Genomic DNA, 15151 nt, shown 5'->3' with positions numbered 1-15151 from the left:
GGAAAATTTTAGAGAAGTCATTCTTTAAAGGAAATATTTAGAGGCACTAAAAACAAAATATGCAATATTTACAAGGACCAAAAACATATTTTAAATTTTTTTATATGTTATAAGTACTATATGTTATTTACAAAATTGCCCCATATAGGCTTAATTGTAATTTTTGTCCCTCTATTTTCAAATTATTTGACTTTTAGTCCCCTTATTTTAAAATTTGGAATTTTAGTCCCTCATTTCATTTGAGTGTGACGTGGCAGCTAAATTAATGACGTGGCAAGACTTAAGTGACATAAATGAAATTCCATCTCATTTATAATTAATTTTAATTATAATTATAATATTAATTATTATATTTTAAAAAAATCTAAAATAAATTCTAATAGATTTTTATATTATTTATTTATTGACATAATTTACATTTTTTTATTCGAAGAAATAATTAACCAAATTTATAAAATTGAATTTTGGTAGTAGGTGGGATTCGAACTACCACCTTTTAAAAATCGGATGATGATCAATAGCTTCATCACCTAACAATTGCACATTTCCTATGAAATTTTACTAACTCATATTTATATAAATGAGGTAGAATTTCATTTATGCCACTTAAAACTTGTCACATGATCAATATAGCTATCATGTCATAAAAAATAACACCCAATTAAATGACGTACTAAAATTTCGGAAAAAAAAAAGTAAAGAGACTAAAATTTCGATTTTTAAAATAGATGGACTAAAACTAAAAAAAAATAAAAATAGATGAACCAAAATTGCAATCAAGGCTATATTTTTTAAGGTTGTGGGAGAAATTGATCCAAATTTTGTGATTATGAAGGAACTATTCGATGATGCATTTCAACGGTGATGTCGTTGATTCGAGATCGTTCATTCCCAATTTTCCCATATACACTCCATTCATGTTCATTAGCAAGAGCTTTAACCTTTACTAACAATTTATAACCCTTAGTGAAAAATAAGGACGTTACAAATAAATTTTTAACATATTGTTTTACCTCGCGTGACTTCTCAGGCTTTACAATCTTCGAAATGCCACGCACGAGCTTCTTAGAACTCAAATGCCTTAGGCTTATGTTGTTCAGATGCCCCAACCTCTTGTGCCACAACTTACTATCACCTTCAACGTCTTCTGTACTAAAAAATTCCGTTTCAACTGTCTCCACATTCACCTCAAATGTTTTGTTGTTTCATTATTCAGATTCCATAATTAGCTTCTGATTGGAATTATACAACTTCAAGAGATTGCCCTTCATGACAACTGAGAAACCTTTCTCAATGAGCTGACCAATACTCATCATATTGCTCTTAATTCCAGGAACATACCAAACATCCTTGATCAGAACACTTTTCCCATTTTTCACTTTAACATTGACATTTTCCATACCTTCTGCATTAAGGTACTTATCATTAGCACATCTGATCTTTGTCCTCCTTCTGGAGTCAAAATCTTCCAGCCATTGTTTGTTTCCGATCAAGTGAGTTGAACAACCAGTGTCAATATACCACCAATCTGCCAAACACTTTCCATCTAACTCAAAAGCCATTAATAGCACAGGTTCATCATCAGAATCTCCTCTGGCTATATTTTCTTCTTCTGATTTCCTTCCCTTATTTAACCAGCAATCTTTAGCAAAATGGCCGAATTTCTTAAAACAGTAACATTAATCCTTCTTCTTGTCAAACTTCTCCTTTCCGTTTCGATGTTTGTTCTCATCAGAAGTAGAGATTTATGACTTATGGAATCTATCACCATGTCTATTCTTGGCTTCTGACCAAGAATGCTTCTGGTCCTCTTTGCCAAAAGAAGCTTTCAGAGCCTGCTAAACCTCCATGTTAGAAGTTCTTTCAGTCAGACGCAACTCTTACGTCTCTAGCCTGCTTTGAAGCTCTTCTATTCTCATGGTTTCCAAATTTTTAGAATGTTTAATTGCTACAACAATGTAATCAAATTAAGGAGTAAGAGACCTTAATACCTTCTCTATGATTACATGTTCAAAAAGGGTTTCATCAAAAGATTTAATCTTATTAGTGATCAGAATCACTCTGGAGATGTACTCAGATACCTTCTCGTTGTTCTTCATGTTGAGGTTCTCATACTCCTTTCTCAGGGACTGAAGCTTCACCATCTTCACTGATGCGTCACTACGGTATCATCTGACCACTGTGTCCCATTCCTCCTTCGTCGGTGTTGAATCAGCGATTTTCTAAAACACGTTCACATCCACACACATATGGATATAGAACAACGCCTTCTAATCTTTCTTCCTTAGGTCACGCTAAGCATTTCTATGCGCATCATTTGCATATTTTGGAAGTGTCGTTGAAGAAATCAAGAATATCTTGAGCGCCAAACAACACACGCATGTGAATCATCCAACAATTCCAGTTCTTACCACCGAACACTGGAAGTTTGGTGCTCAGTCTAATGTTTTCGTTCATCCTCAACCTTGTGCAAGTCACTCAGATCTCACTAAACACAGTGTTTCCCAAACACAGTGATTTTATTCCGATTTTGTTCAAAATTCAACACGAATACAAGAACCAAAATCAATCACACAATGCCTCACAGTTCACTCGTGTTTCCCCATGGATCTGAACCGAAGCTCTATAAATCAATTGTTGGTGCACAAGGTTAAAAGAACAAAAGGAATAAATATGCTCAGTAAAAAATGACGGCGGCTCTAAAGTTGTAAGAAGAATGATTCTATTAATAAATGACAACTACTAGTGTATTTATACACAGAAAATTAAAGCCACATAGACAACATACTAAAATACTAAATTGCTCTTCAATAAGAGAAAGAGGAAATAGAGGAGGAAAAATAAAACTTTATCCAATTTTGGACTTAAATACCCATTGACTTCTTTTAGAGGTGAAAAAAGCTGAAATGTCCTTATTATTTAGGTCATTTCCAATTCCACCCTTATGCACTTCATTAATGATCATTAGCAAGAGCTTTAACGTTTACTAACAATTATAACCTTAGTGAAAAATAGGGACGTTACAAATATGTTGTTTAATAATGCAGAAGAGGATGCAAGTTCATTACTGTTTCAAATAAAATTGCTCTCTTAGTTATGGTTAGGGATAGATAGTAAGAGACACAAAGTGTGTTCATTCTATGAATGGTGTATTTGTCCAGTGAATTTCCTCAATTAGGGAGTTGCCTTGTCACTTGCTCAAACATAGGTTGTTGCTTATTGTATTTACGTGTGGTGTATATAGGTTGAGTATCTTTTGTACTCATGATATATAAATATCGTTGCTTATAAAAAAAAAAAAAAAAAAAGGGAAGTTACAACTAATTTTTTTGACACAAATAAATTTAATTCATATCATTATTCAAACAAGTTCAATATAAGGAGGAGTCATATGGAGAACCATACGTCGAGACCAAGAATTGACCATCCTGGCTAAATTATGAGCCACCGAATTCGCTTGATGTTTTACAAACTTAACCTCATAACTTATGGTGAGAAACAAGAAAATGCTTAATACTATTAATGATCATACTAAATTCAGAGTTACCCGTAAAACTCGCGTTAACGGCGTGCACGACCAATTGCGAGTTGCTCTCGAAAATAATACGATCTAATTGCATCCCAATAGCTACCTGAATCGCTTCCTTCAAGGCTAACGCCTCGGCTTCAATAGTAGTAAAAATCCCAACATTCCATGAGGTGCCCGCCACCATAAAATTATTGGAATTATCTCGAAAGCACCAACCTCTGTTAGTCATTCCCAATTGCGTATTAAACCCCGCATCCACATTACATTTAACCCTTCCACTCATCGGGGGCTGTCACAAATGAACATGATTTGTCCGTTCGGTAATATCCTCAGAATCATGGAGTTAACTAATTTTTTAATAACATATTTTCTTATAATATTATTTATCACTTCTGTTATACTCTTTCATTTTATGAAATGTTTGAACTATTAAATAAATTGATTATTTTAAAATCTAAATGCGTATTAAATGTGCGAGAGGGACAAATTAAACATATTAATGTAATTAAATTTTATTTTATAGTTATTCTCATTTTAAGAATTATATTTTTAGTCTATATAAAGGACACAAATATTTAATTAATGTTAGAAGAGTTCGAGCTTTAAAAGATATAAATAGATAAAACCATCTCTTAAATACAAAGAAAGTAATATGGTAGGAATTGTCAAGTTTATTTATATTATGATTATGATTTTTTCTACACTTTCGACGTCAATCCGGCTTGGAAGTAAGACAATTTTTAATATTTACAAATTTCCTTGGTTTATTCAAATATTATCTAAATATTGTTATCATTTTTCAATACAGAAAATCGTGGATGTAAAAGAGACGAGCAATGTATGTCATATGCGTGTTACCCACCAAAGATAACGAAGTGTGACAATAAACGATGCGTGTGTTTATCTTTCTTTGGGAATGGCAACCCTATAATAAATTAGAAACAAGAAAAAAACTTACAAAGAGCTCCAAAAGTTTCCTAAGCATATTAAATGATATACAATAGAGTTGTTGTATTTTCATATAATAATTTTATTTTCTTTTTTGTTAATTTCATGTATATTCATTACTAGAAATACTTGAATTTTCTGCGAATTTACATGCAGATTTTAGCTAAAATTCTGCAGGAAACACGTTACCTGCGGATTTTTTTTCGCCCCCAGCTAAAACCTTCGGGGGTAATATTTTTAGTAGGAAATTCCGCAGCTAAATCTGCAGGAAACAATCCGCGGGAAATATCCGCAGGTAAATCCGCAGGTAATTTCTTTCTCAAATTTATTAATTTTTTATTTTAATAAACTTTTGAATCATTATAAATTATATGTTATAATTTATAAATTATATGTTAAAATAACTATAATATAAAATATAATTATAATTTAAAATGTTATATATTAAATAAGACATTCAAATTCATAGAACAAGTTACCATGAAATCTATCTCAAAGTTGATAACATCTTACATAGTCTCATTACCAAAAATGATTCGAAAAACAAAGTTATTACTAATCATTTGTGAACCAAATTAAAAAGATAAAATAATCCAAATTACAACCAAGTCAAAAAGAAAAAAAAAGTACAAATCAAAATTCATTATTAAGGTCTTCTTTATCTAATTCATCGACGACATCTTCATTCGTGTGATCATTTTCATTAGTGGGTTGTGGTGGGTGAGAAGAAGACCCAACCAATTCTAAATGATTCATTAAAAATGAAATTTTATTATTCACTTCGACCATCTCTTTTAAGCCAAAAATAGAATTGTGTCAATGATGGATCTACACCCTTTTCATTTCTCTACAAATTACAAAAGAGTAATGTCATTTATTATATTTAAGAAATATAATGAAAAACATATAATATATATCATTCTTTTCCAATGTAAACCATGAGGAATAGACCCTCCAAGGTGAATAGATGCGCCATCCATAGAAGATCGGTTTCTTTTATTCGTTTCTGATGCTTTTTTGAACTTTAACGAATTTCAATGTACCAATAATTGTTGCCACACATCAGCTCCCATCCACCCCGGTCTGTACTCCAAGTCTTTTCGAATATTTTGCAATAGTTGGGAAATCTTAGCTGCACCTCTCTTTTCAAAGTTACGTCGCACCGTAACCTTATGTTCTGGTGACCATGTAAAAATTTTCTGTACCAAAAAAATCATGTTATACATCGTTCAAATATACACAACAAAGCAAAATTAAAATATCCTACCATTATCATGTAAGTAAGATTCAAGTTATTGTTAAATTTTAAGTTTTTTAAAGTAAGACTCATGTTTGTGAATTAGATCCTCAAGGTGAGCCTAGTGGTTTAGAGTATAAGGGGGGACCTAGTCTGAGGATGGTGAATATGTCACTGATAATATGAATATATGACTTAATTATTCAGTTTTGAAAACCAAAAGACATTTTGTTCGTAAAACTGTACATATACATACAAGTTGAAATATTGGTTGACAAATTTTGTCTCTACTAAACAAAACTTCTCTACTTTCTTTACTTTATATCGGTCATAGAATGAGAACATCATATTTTTATTTTATCTTACCGCTTTCTAAAATATGTTTAGGCAATGTTTAGATTATCTGAAATAAGTCAAAGAAAGAATTTTTTTGATCAATTGATAATTTCTTTCATGATGGTTTTCCCTCTTTCAAATGTGTGCGTATGAGGTGGGCAATTTCTAAATTCATAAAATAAAAATGAAGTCACATAACTAAATTCATCCATTCTATAAAAAATGAGGCAATGCCTTGCCTACAAATAATTTTAAAGAGCACCGCCAGAGGAAGTGGAAGACAATTGAAGTATTTCCAGGCAGCAACCAGCCTTCTGGTTTTTAACACAAAATGAAAAATGAACTGCATAATCAGAAGTGAAGTTAATTATCCTCATATTCACCCATTCCATTTGTCATACCCTAATTTTTGACCCCCCTGAGATGGCATATCTTCAGGATTTTTCATCAGGTCAAAACAAGTACCCAGAGTAGCCTGACATTCAATCGAGGGTATTCAAAGACAAGAAAACTCAGGCAAAGGATCAATCAATAGAGGGATTAGTCTCTGATACAATCATAAGACTCAAAAGCCTCATTATTACACCTATGATTGATTAAGACACCCAGTCATCTAAGCACAGGATTACTCAGACCAACAGACTAGGGTTTGGAGCCTATCAAGGACTAAAATCAGGGATCACTTTTGGGAAACCCTAAAAAGCCCCAGGGAACCATTCAAAGACATCAATCATCTTCAAATAACTCATATGACAAGATCCACTGGACATTACATCTCAGTTCAAAGTCTACAGTCATCATTGTCCTCTGGTCGACAATTAGGGTTTTTGACCTAATTCACCAAGATAGTTGACTTTTAATCAGGGCATGAATCCAAAACTCAAGACATGATTCAAGAATCTCTACTACCTCAATATAATCCATTTACATCATTCATTTAAGGAAAAGATCTTGTTTCTACACAAAAAGTCCAAAAATTCACTTTGTCAGGAAAAAGTCAACTGTGAAGGATCATCATTGACTTTTAAGGTTTTTGGTCAAAAAATGACTTTCAAAGATCAATATCATCAATATATGGATGTCAAAGTCATTTGACCAAAGAAATTCAAGAGATTCATCAAGGAGCAAAAAGTCGGGAATTAGGGTTTTTGAGGGCATAGTGAGAACTCAAAATTTCACCTACACAACTCAAAAAACTTCCAACATGAAAGTTGTAGATCTTGCAAAATAAAACAACATCTTACAAAGGAACTTTTCTCAAAAGATCAACCATTTATGAAGTTTTGGAAATTTTGAAGTTTAGGTCATAAACACTTAGAAATTTTTCTAAGTGTTTTAACCTAGTTTTCATCCATCTTTGGGCTCATTTTTCACAAATTTCCCAAATGATTTTGAAGAAGACATAAACTAATGATTTAAAGTAGATGTTTAGGGCTTTCCAAATTGTGTTCAACCTTCTCCAAATTCAATTTGAGCTAAGAGTTATGCTTGTTCAAAGTTGGCCTCATGAAGTAAAATTATAGGTCATGGACACTTTTGGACTTTGCAAATTTTGTGCAAATAACCTCTCTTATGGATGCTACACGACCCATAACACATCTGAAACCATGCCATGCATTCATTTTCACCATGCCATAAGAATTGAAGAAGATTCTAAAAACAAGAACATGTGATTATGTAATGATTACATTTGTGAATTTATGGCAAATTGATGAATCACCCAAGGAATCTTCGCACCAACCAATTAGAGCTCATTTCTGGCTCAGAATTGTCCCCTAAGATTAAACAAAATTGAGGGCTAGGGGATTGATCAAATGGAATCAAAATTCTCATCATTGCATAAGAGATACTTGCAAACTTTCTTCATGGCTAAGAAAGCAAATCAACTTCACTAAGGAAGCTCACTCCTCTGCAGCTATACTGATCCATTTGCCTATAAATACAGATGCATTCCTCATTCAAAAACACACCAAAGCAACCATATTACTTGCTTTCTCTTTCTCTTCTCTTGTTCATTGTTTTTCAAAGTTCTTTGGCAAGAAGAATCGATTTCTTCAAACCAAAGCTTATCTTTGGGAAGTGAGCATTCTAACATCTCAAGGGAGGTCATTTGAGGTGATCCAAGCACCTGGATCACTTCTGTAGGTGGAGGAACACCATTGTTGCTCTCACTTTGGAGCATCTGCAGTTGGAGGTCCATGGAGTGATTCAGAAGGTTTCAAGGCAAGCCAATCATCCAGACACACTCCTCAGGTCATAGTGAAGCTAACCAGATGGCTGCAGCTCATCTGTAACTCAAGAATCAACACCCTCCATGTTCACTTGAAGCTGAAATCGAGGGAGGTCCATAGAACAATTCAGGAGGTTTGAGGTCATTACAAGCATTCAGTTAGCATCACTGAGCCACAAGGAAGCTTTTGGGATCATTCATACAAGCCCAGTTGCTATCTATCATCCTCACGATCTCCATTTTCAGAGGTAAGTTTCTGAACTCCCTCTCTTTAATTTAAGTACTCTTTGTGAAATAGCTCGATTCTATCTTGTTCAGCATCATCAGAGGATTGAAAACCCTCTATCATCATCCATTTATCTTTCAGTATAGTCATTTAATTTAATTTTGAAATTTTAGGGTTCTTCACGATTTCTGGTAAATTAGTTAGATGTAGTTAATGATAGTTCATGTTAGTTACATATTTAGAATCGTGAGTGAATTTAGAGCAAGTTTCATGTTTACATCGTTGCAAATGGTTGAGAAACGAGTAAGTTCAGAAATTCAAAAAATGGAGAGCTTGAGGTTGAAGACGAAGATGGTGGTGGCGCGCAAAATTTGAATTCTCAGGGGAGAGTTTATTTTATTTTGAATGGTGTGCGTTTTATTAACGACTGAACAACTTGCCCTAGTGGCCACACATGCGCTCTTAGTCTCCTCATGCCCAAGGTCTGGGGTTCGAATCCCCCTCGCCCCAGACTTTTTTGCTTCATTTATTTTTCAAATGTTTTGCCACTTGTTTGAAAATATAATAAGTTGGATGTGCATCTTAAACAAACTGCGCGCGTAGCCCAGATGGTGGGTGTTTTGGCCAATGACTTGGAGGGCGTGAGTTCAACCCCTCTAGGTGACAAAACCATTTTTTTTATCACTTTTCACACTAAATTTCTTCACAACTTCACACAATTAATTCACTTATCAAAATAAATCATTTTCACTTCATTTTTCATACACCTATTATTTAATATATCTATTTTGTGAATAGTAAAAAAAATCATAAAAATATTATTTATTTCTTGAATTTTAATTAGGTTTAAAATAGTATGTTTTTAAGTGTTTTCTTAAATACTTTAAATATATATTATCACTTTATTTTAACCTAATCACTTTGTAAATAATTTTATGATAAAACCCTAATTGTTTAGGTCTTAATTAAGTAAAAATCTTTATTTTTACTTTAATTAAGTTGACTTTTGTCAATTCTCAAAACTGTTTTCAATCTCTGATTAAATCAAATGATTAAGGTTTTCAAACAACAAAACCTTATATCATTTCAAATCATTTCCAACTGTTTTTATCACCAGTACTGCAAAGTACTGGGCCTCTAATAGAGTGTAAGTCCCAAAAAACCTTCTCTTCTTAGCTTGTTTTCAAAACTGTATTTTCAAAATCTTCTTTCTGTTTTCAAAACATTCTTCTGGTATTTGAAGGGCATTATTCCCGGTGAAACTCTTCAGATACCTATGTGACCTTTGTCCATCTTCACTTCTTCTGTTTTCAAAAACCATTAACTGTTTATCATATACATTCAACTGTTATCAACAAAACAACAAAAATACTGTTGAGGCTTTGTACATACTTCTTCAATGGCCTCCACTCCATCCAGGTTAGGCTTTACAAGCTTTCAATTTACAGTCTTTATTTAAATTACTGTCAAATATAAACTGTCCATATATATATTAGTTTAGAACTATGTTTGAGTATAAACCTTAGGACAGTTAAACTATATATATATTATAGGAATATGACCTAGGATTGAGAATGTCTTCCCGGTGAAGGCTCTTTCCTAATTAGAGATCTGTAGTTCAAACCCCCAAGATGAATTATTCCCGGTGAAACATCTTGGTAAAAACCTTAGAATCCAAATAATAGGACACATCCACCCAAAGAGGAATTATTCCCGGTGAAACCTCTTACCCATTTGCTTAGAGCCAAAATAAGTTCAAAACTACATAGCTTTCTCTTGTGCTATAACAAGGACCCTCGATTAGCCTCCTCTTGGGCTTTGTACAAGGACCCACAGGCTTCTTAAAAGCATTTCCAGCTTCCTCTTGAGCTTGTATACAAGGACCCATCAGGTTTCTTATAAACATAGGAACAGGTCTTTAGTCACCTTTTAGCCTACCCTGGTGAGTTTCTTCCAATTTAAACCAGACTTTAAACAAGCTAAGTTTGTCTCAATTTTACCTTGAGCACACCTTTTGGAATGAGAGACATGGACAGTCTCTGTCACCCTTATCTTCATCAATCTTCCTTAGCAGAGTCTAGGATCCATGTTTGATCATCCTCAGCATTGAGTCAGCCTTCATCTTGGGCTTTAAACAAGAAGTCTCCACTAGATAATCTTTCTGCCATTCATTTTAATAAAAACCCCTGGAAAGGGTTAGCCTCCAAAGTCAATTAAAATCAACTTCCATAAAATCCCTGGAAAGGGTTAGCTTCCACACATTCCTTCATTTTAATAAAAACCCCTGGAAAGGGTTAGCCTCCAAAGTCAATTAATAAAAATATCAAAAAAATAAAGATTCATTTCTCTTAGGAGATAATTTCCCCAAAAGAGTCAAAACCCCTGGAAAGGGTCAGCCTCCAAAAACATGATAAAAGTCAGTCTTTTAATAGACAAATTCACCAGCTGAGTCAAAATCCCTGGAAAGGGTTAGCTTCCAAAGAAAAACAGTCTTTTTTTTAATCTCCAGTAGAGTTAAAACCAACAAAAACAGTTAGCCTCAACCTTGGGCTTCATACAAGGCACCCAAACAATAAAACTCCCCTGTCAAGAGTCTGCCTCAACCTTGGGCATTGTACAAGGCAGATAATAGAGTCTCCCCAGTGAGTTCTTTATCACTCAGTAGCCACAACCTTGGGCTTTGTACAAGGCAGATAAACCATATTTTCATGTGTCAAAGATTCTTAACACTTAGGATCTTTCCCCCCATAGAGTCACCTATACTCAATTCATTAAAAAGAGTCCGCCACAACCTTGGGCTTTGTACAAGGCAGAAAATAATGTTTTCCCTAGCAACAGTCAGCCACAACCTTGGGCTTTGTACAAGGCACACAAAATAGAGTCATTCATTCAATTATCCTCAACAGTCAGCCACAACCTTGGGCTTTGTACAAGGCACATAAATAGAGTCTCCCTCAGTAGAGTCAGCCTCAATTCTGGGCTTTGTACAGAACACTAAAATACCCTGTAATTAATCCCCAATGGAGTCATCTCCCAGAGTCAATAATATTAATTAATCAATCAAAAAGCCTCAAGCTTGGGCCTCATACAAGCCAGCTAAAGTCAAATCTTTTATACAGTAGATAGACATAGCTTATCTCTATAGAGAGATATTTTTACTACTCTGCCACATTCAAACAAACAAACATTTCAATTTCAATTTTAATCAAGTCTCCCATTTAGGATTTTGAAAGGCATGAGCTGGCAGTAAAACCCAGACATGTGGTAACTTTCCCTAATTTGGATGAGCAACTTTCTTTCATTTAAGAGGCATTTGACTGGTATACTTGCACATACACAAGTAAGGTCCCCCTCTTGAATGAAATGAATTCAGTTATTCTGTCACTCCTTTAAATGTTTGTGGTAGAATAGTACAAATACCTCTCTGTAGAGATAATTTCATGTCTCTTTACTGTAAACAGAGATTTAATTCCAAGCTTCAACCTTGAGCTTCAAGCAAGGCACCAAAAAAAAAAACAATTAATTTCCCTAGTTAGTTCCCCGAACTACATTAAGCTCTGACTTCCACTAGGGATATGTAGGCATGAGGTTCACAAGGAATCTCAGCGAGCTAATAAAATACCAAAAATAGTCAGTCTGTCTGTCTGTCTTTCTTTTATTCAATTCAATTCTCTCTCCTAACACAAAGGAGAAACTTTCCCAATCATTAGCAGCAAACACAATCACAAATGACACAGAGAAGGTTCCTGTAGAGTACTACAGATATGTAGGGTGTTTAAACACTTCCCTATGTATAACCGACCTCCCGGACTCCAGAATTTCTAGTCTAGGTGAAATCCCCACACTTAGCAAATTCCTAGGGTTTAGTTGAGATCTTTTTTCCCTTTCCTACTCGTAGGACAAATAAGAAAGTTCGTGTGATATCGTAGGAAGAACTGAAATAAAATTCATCCCGCCACGGGCGCATTCTCCTTCCAAATTTCGCGTGAAGGGTCTAGCGTGCCGTCCTCCCAAGTGAAACGGGGAGGTAAAAGAAAACGACACCACACCATTATCAGCATGAATTTACAAAATTGCCTGAAAATGGTAATGATCATAAGATAAACTTCAACCAAGTAGGTAATAGAGTTTTACATTAAAACTAGGGTTAAATAAGTTTTTGGTCCCTATAAATATTACCGTTTTCATTTTTAGTCCCTCCTTGCCTTTAGGCAACGGTTTTTACAAAAAAAACCGTTGCCAAAATCAGCTAAAACCGTTGCCAAAACTCAGGAGGGACTAAAAATGAAACTGCAATATTTATAGGGACCAAAAACTTATTTAACCCTTAAAACTAATATCCATGGAATGTTGTTTCTGAACTATTTGTCACAGTTTGGCTCTTTTTGATGTGCGGTATCGCTTTTTGTTTTTTTACCTGTCCTAATATTCAGTTTGTTTTTTGGTTTGTTTACAGCCATAGTGTCAGTTAATAATAGCAATTTGGTACAGTCGGGTTCATAAAGAATTAGTTTGGTTCCAATAGGGAGTAAAATTCAATTTTGTTTAGATAGTTGCGGTTAAGTTTGAAAACACAACATCTGCACCAAATCTAGATATTTAATTATGGAAAACAAATCCTCTAAGTAGATACAGTACAGGGGCAAATAGTGTAGATACTAATACTGGACTCTTATAGTCCTAATAGTGTAGATACAAACCTCTAGTTTTTGCAATTCACAATTGACAATCAGATTCATTGAGTAATGATAAATGATTCATTGAAAAGCTAACTTATTTTATATCTTAAATTCATCATCTAGCGCTAAATATTTGGATTAAAAAAAAGAGAATTGAAAGAAAATGGATGATGTGACCATATTTGATTAAATTTTAATAGAGACTAAAAACAATGGAAAATGTAATTAAGCCAAGTATATTCATATTTTGCACCTATATAATATGAAGCCCATTGCATATAGAAAGCTACAACCATATAACACTACAACAAACAAGGAAAAAGACAGCGCTTTTTTTGGCTTTAGGCGGCGCTTTAAAGCGCTATCTATTTCCCCGCTGTCGTAGGTAAAGGCAGCGTTTTTTTTCACCTTGAAAACGCTGCTAAAGGCACCCTTTAGTCAGCACTTTTACCTATAAAGCGCTGTTAAAGGCCCACTTTAGACAAAACTTCTATATTAAAAGCGCTGCTAACGGCCCCCTTTATACAGCGCTTTTCTGAAACAATTTTTAAGAAAAAGCCTCTTAAAAGCGCTGCTAAAGGCCACCTTTAGGCAGCGCTGTCCCCACAAGCGCTGCTATAGGCCCACTTTAGCCAGCGCTTTTTTCTTAAATGCGCTGTTAAAAGCCCCCTTTAGACAGCGCTTTTCTGAAACAAAGTTTTTAAATAACTTTTAGACAGCGCTTCTATTTGAATGCGCTGTCTAATGTCCACGAATTTTTTAGATGGATCTATTTAAAAAAGGCTTGCCCCAGGTTTTCACCACATCTTGCACCTGTACAATATACCATTACAAATTTCACATATAAATACTCATTTCAAACTCTATTTTTCAGAGCTAAGATGCTAAGAATATATATATATATATATATATATATATATATATATATATATATATACGAATAAACTTTGTATTTTTTATATGCTAAGAATATATTAATAAACAACAACAAAATTACATCCAATTCAATGAAAACAATTGCATCATCCAAAACATTGTTATTTTTTACACAAGTAAAAAGGATGCTAAATATCTACTTTTTCTTCTTGCCAGCTAACCTTTTTACCCTTTAATATCCTGCAATTGCATCAAACCATTACAATCACAAAACTGAATAACAGAAAACCAAAAAAAAATTGATATAAAGGTGAAAAAAATCTACATTAGTGTACATAAAACTATTCTACATTTGCCACGAATGTATTTCAAACGGCCTACATATCACTAAATAATCTATGAAGATAAATCAAATATTGCAACATGCACTTGGCTATACTCAAAATTCTCATCAATTATAGTAAGATTTCAATATACCTATACAACTTTCAACTCAATCATGAATTGACACCATTCCTCCTTAAGTTCATCCAACTTAGATTTTGAGTAAGTAGCACACTTGAAGTCATCAAAGCATGGTTGTCAAGATCCCAATTTAGATCTTAAAATCTTAAGATTTTACGATCTCACTCACCCCTAACGATCCCGATCTTAAGTAGAATCGCGTGTTGTAGTTAAATTGTAAAAAAAATATCCCTAATGTCTAGTAATTGGCCAAATATGTCCCTAAAGTCTAACAAATTGTCCATGTGGTAATAATAACGTATAAAAACTCAGTCATACATGTCTAGAGAATATGAAAAAGAGTCATTTTCTCACTAATACACTTGCCTACTATAATATATCATGTAAAAATACTTCAAATATAGTAGGATCTTACGATTTCGGCTGCGATCTTATGTTTTACGATCTTGTTACCTGCTCTCGACCTTGCAAAATTAATTGGGTAGAATCTTCCGATCTTAGCTACGATTTTATATTTTACGAACTGGTTATTCTCTCCCGATCTTATGTAAGATCTCGATCTTGACAACCTTGCATCAAAGTACTACAAAATAATATAACATGGTATGTTTAAGTTAAAACTATT

The sequence above is a fragment of the Vicia villosa genome, unplaced genomic scaffold, assembly GCF_029867415.1.
Source record: "Vicia villosa cultivar HV-30 ecotype Madison, WI unplaced genomic scaffold, Vvil1.0 ctg.000927F_1_1, whole genome shotgun sequence".
In the NCBI taxonomy this organism is placed as follows: domain Eukaryota; kingdom Viridiplantae; phylum Streptophyta; class Magnoliopsida; order Fabales; family Fabaceae; genus Vicia; species Vicia villosa.
This window is presented reverse-complemented; position numbering follows the sequence as displayed.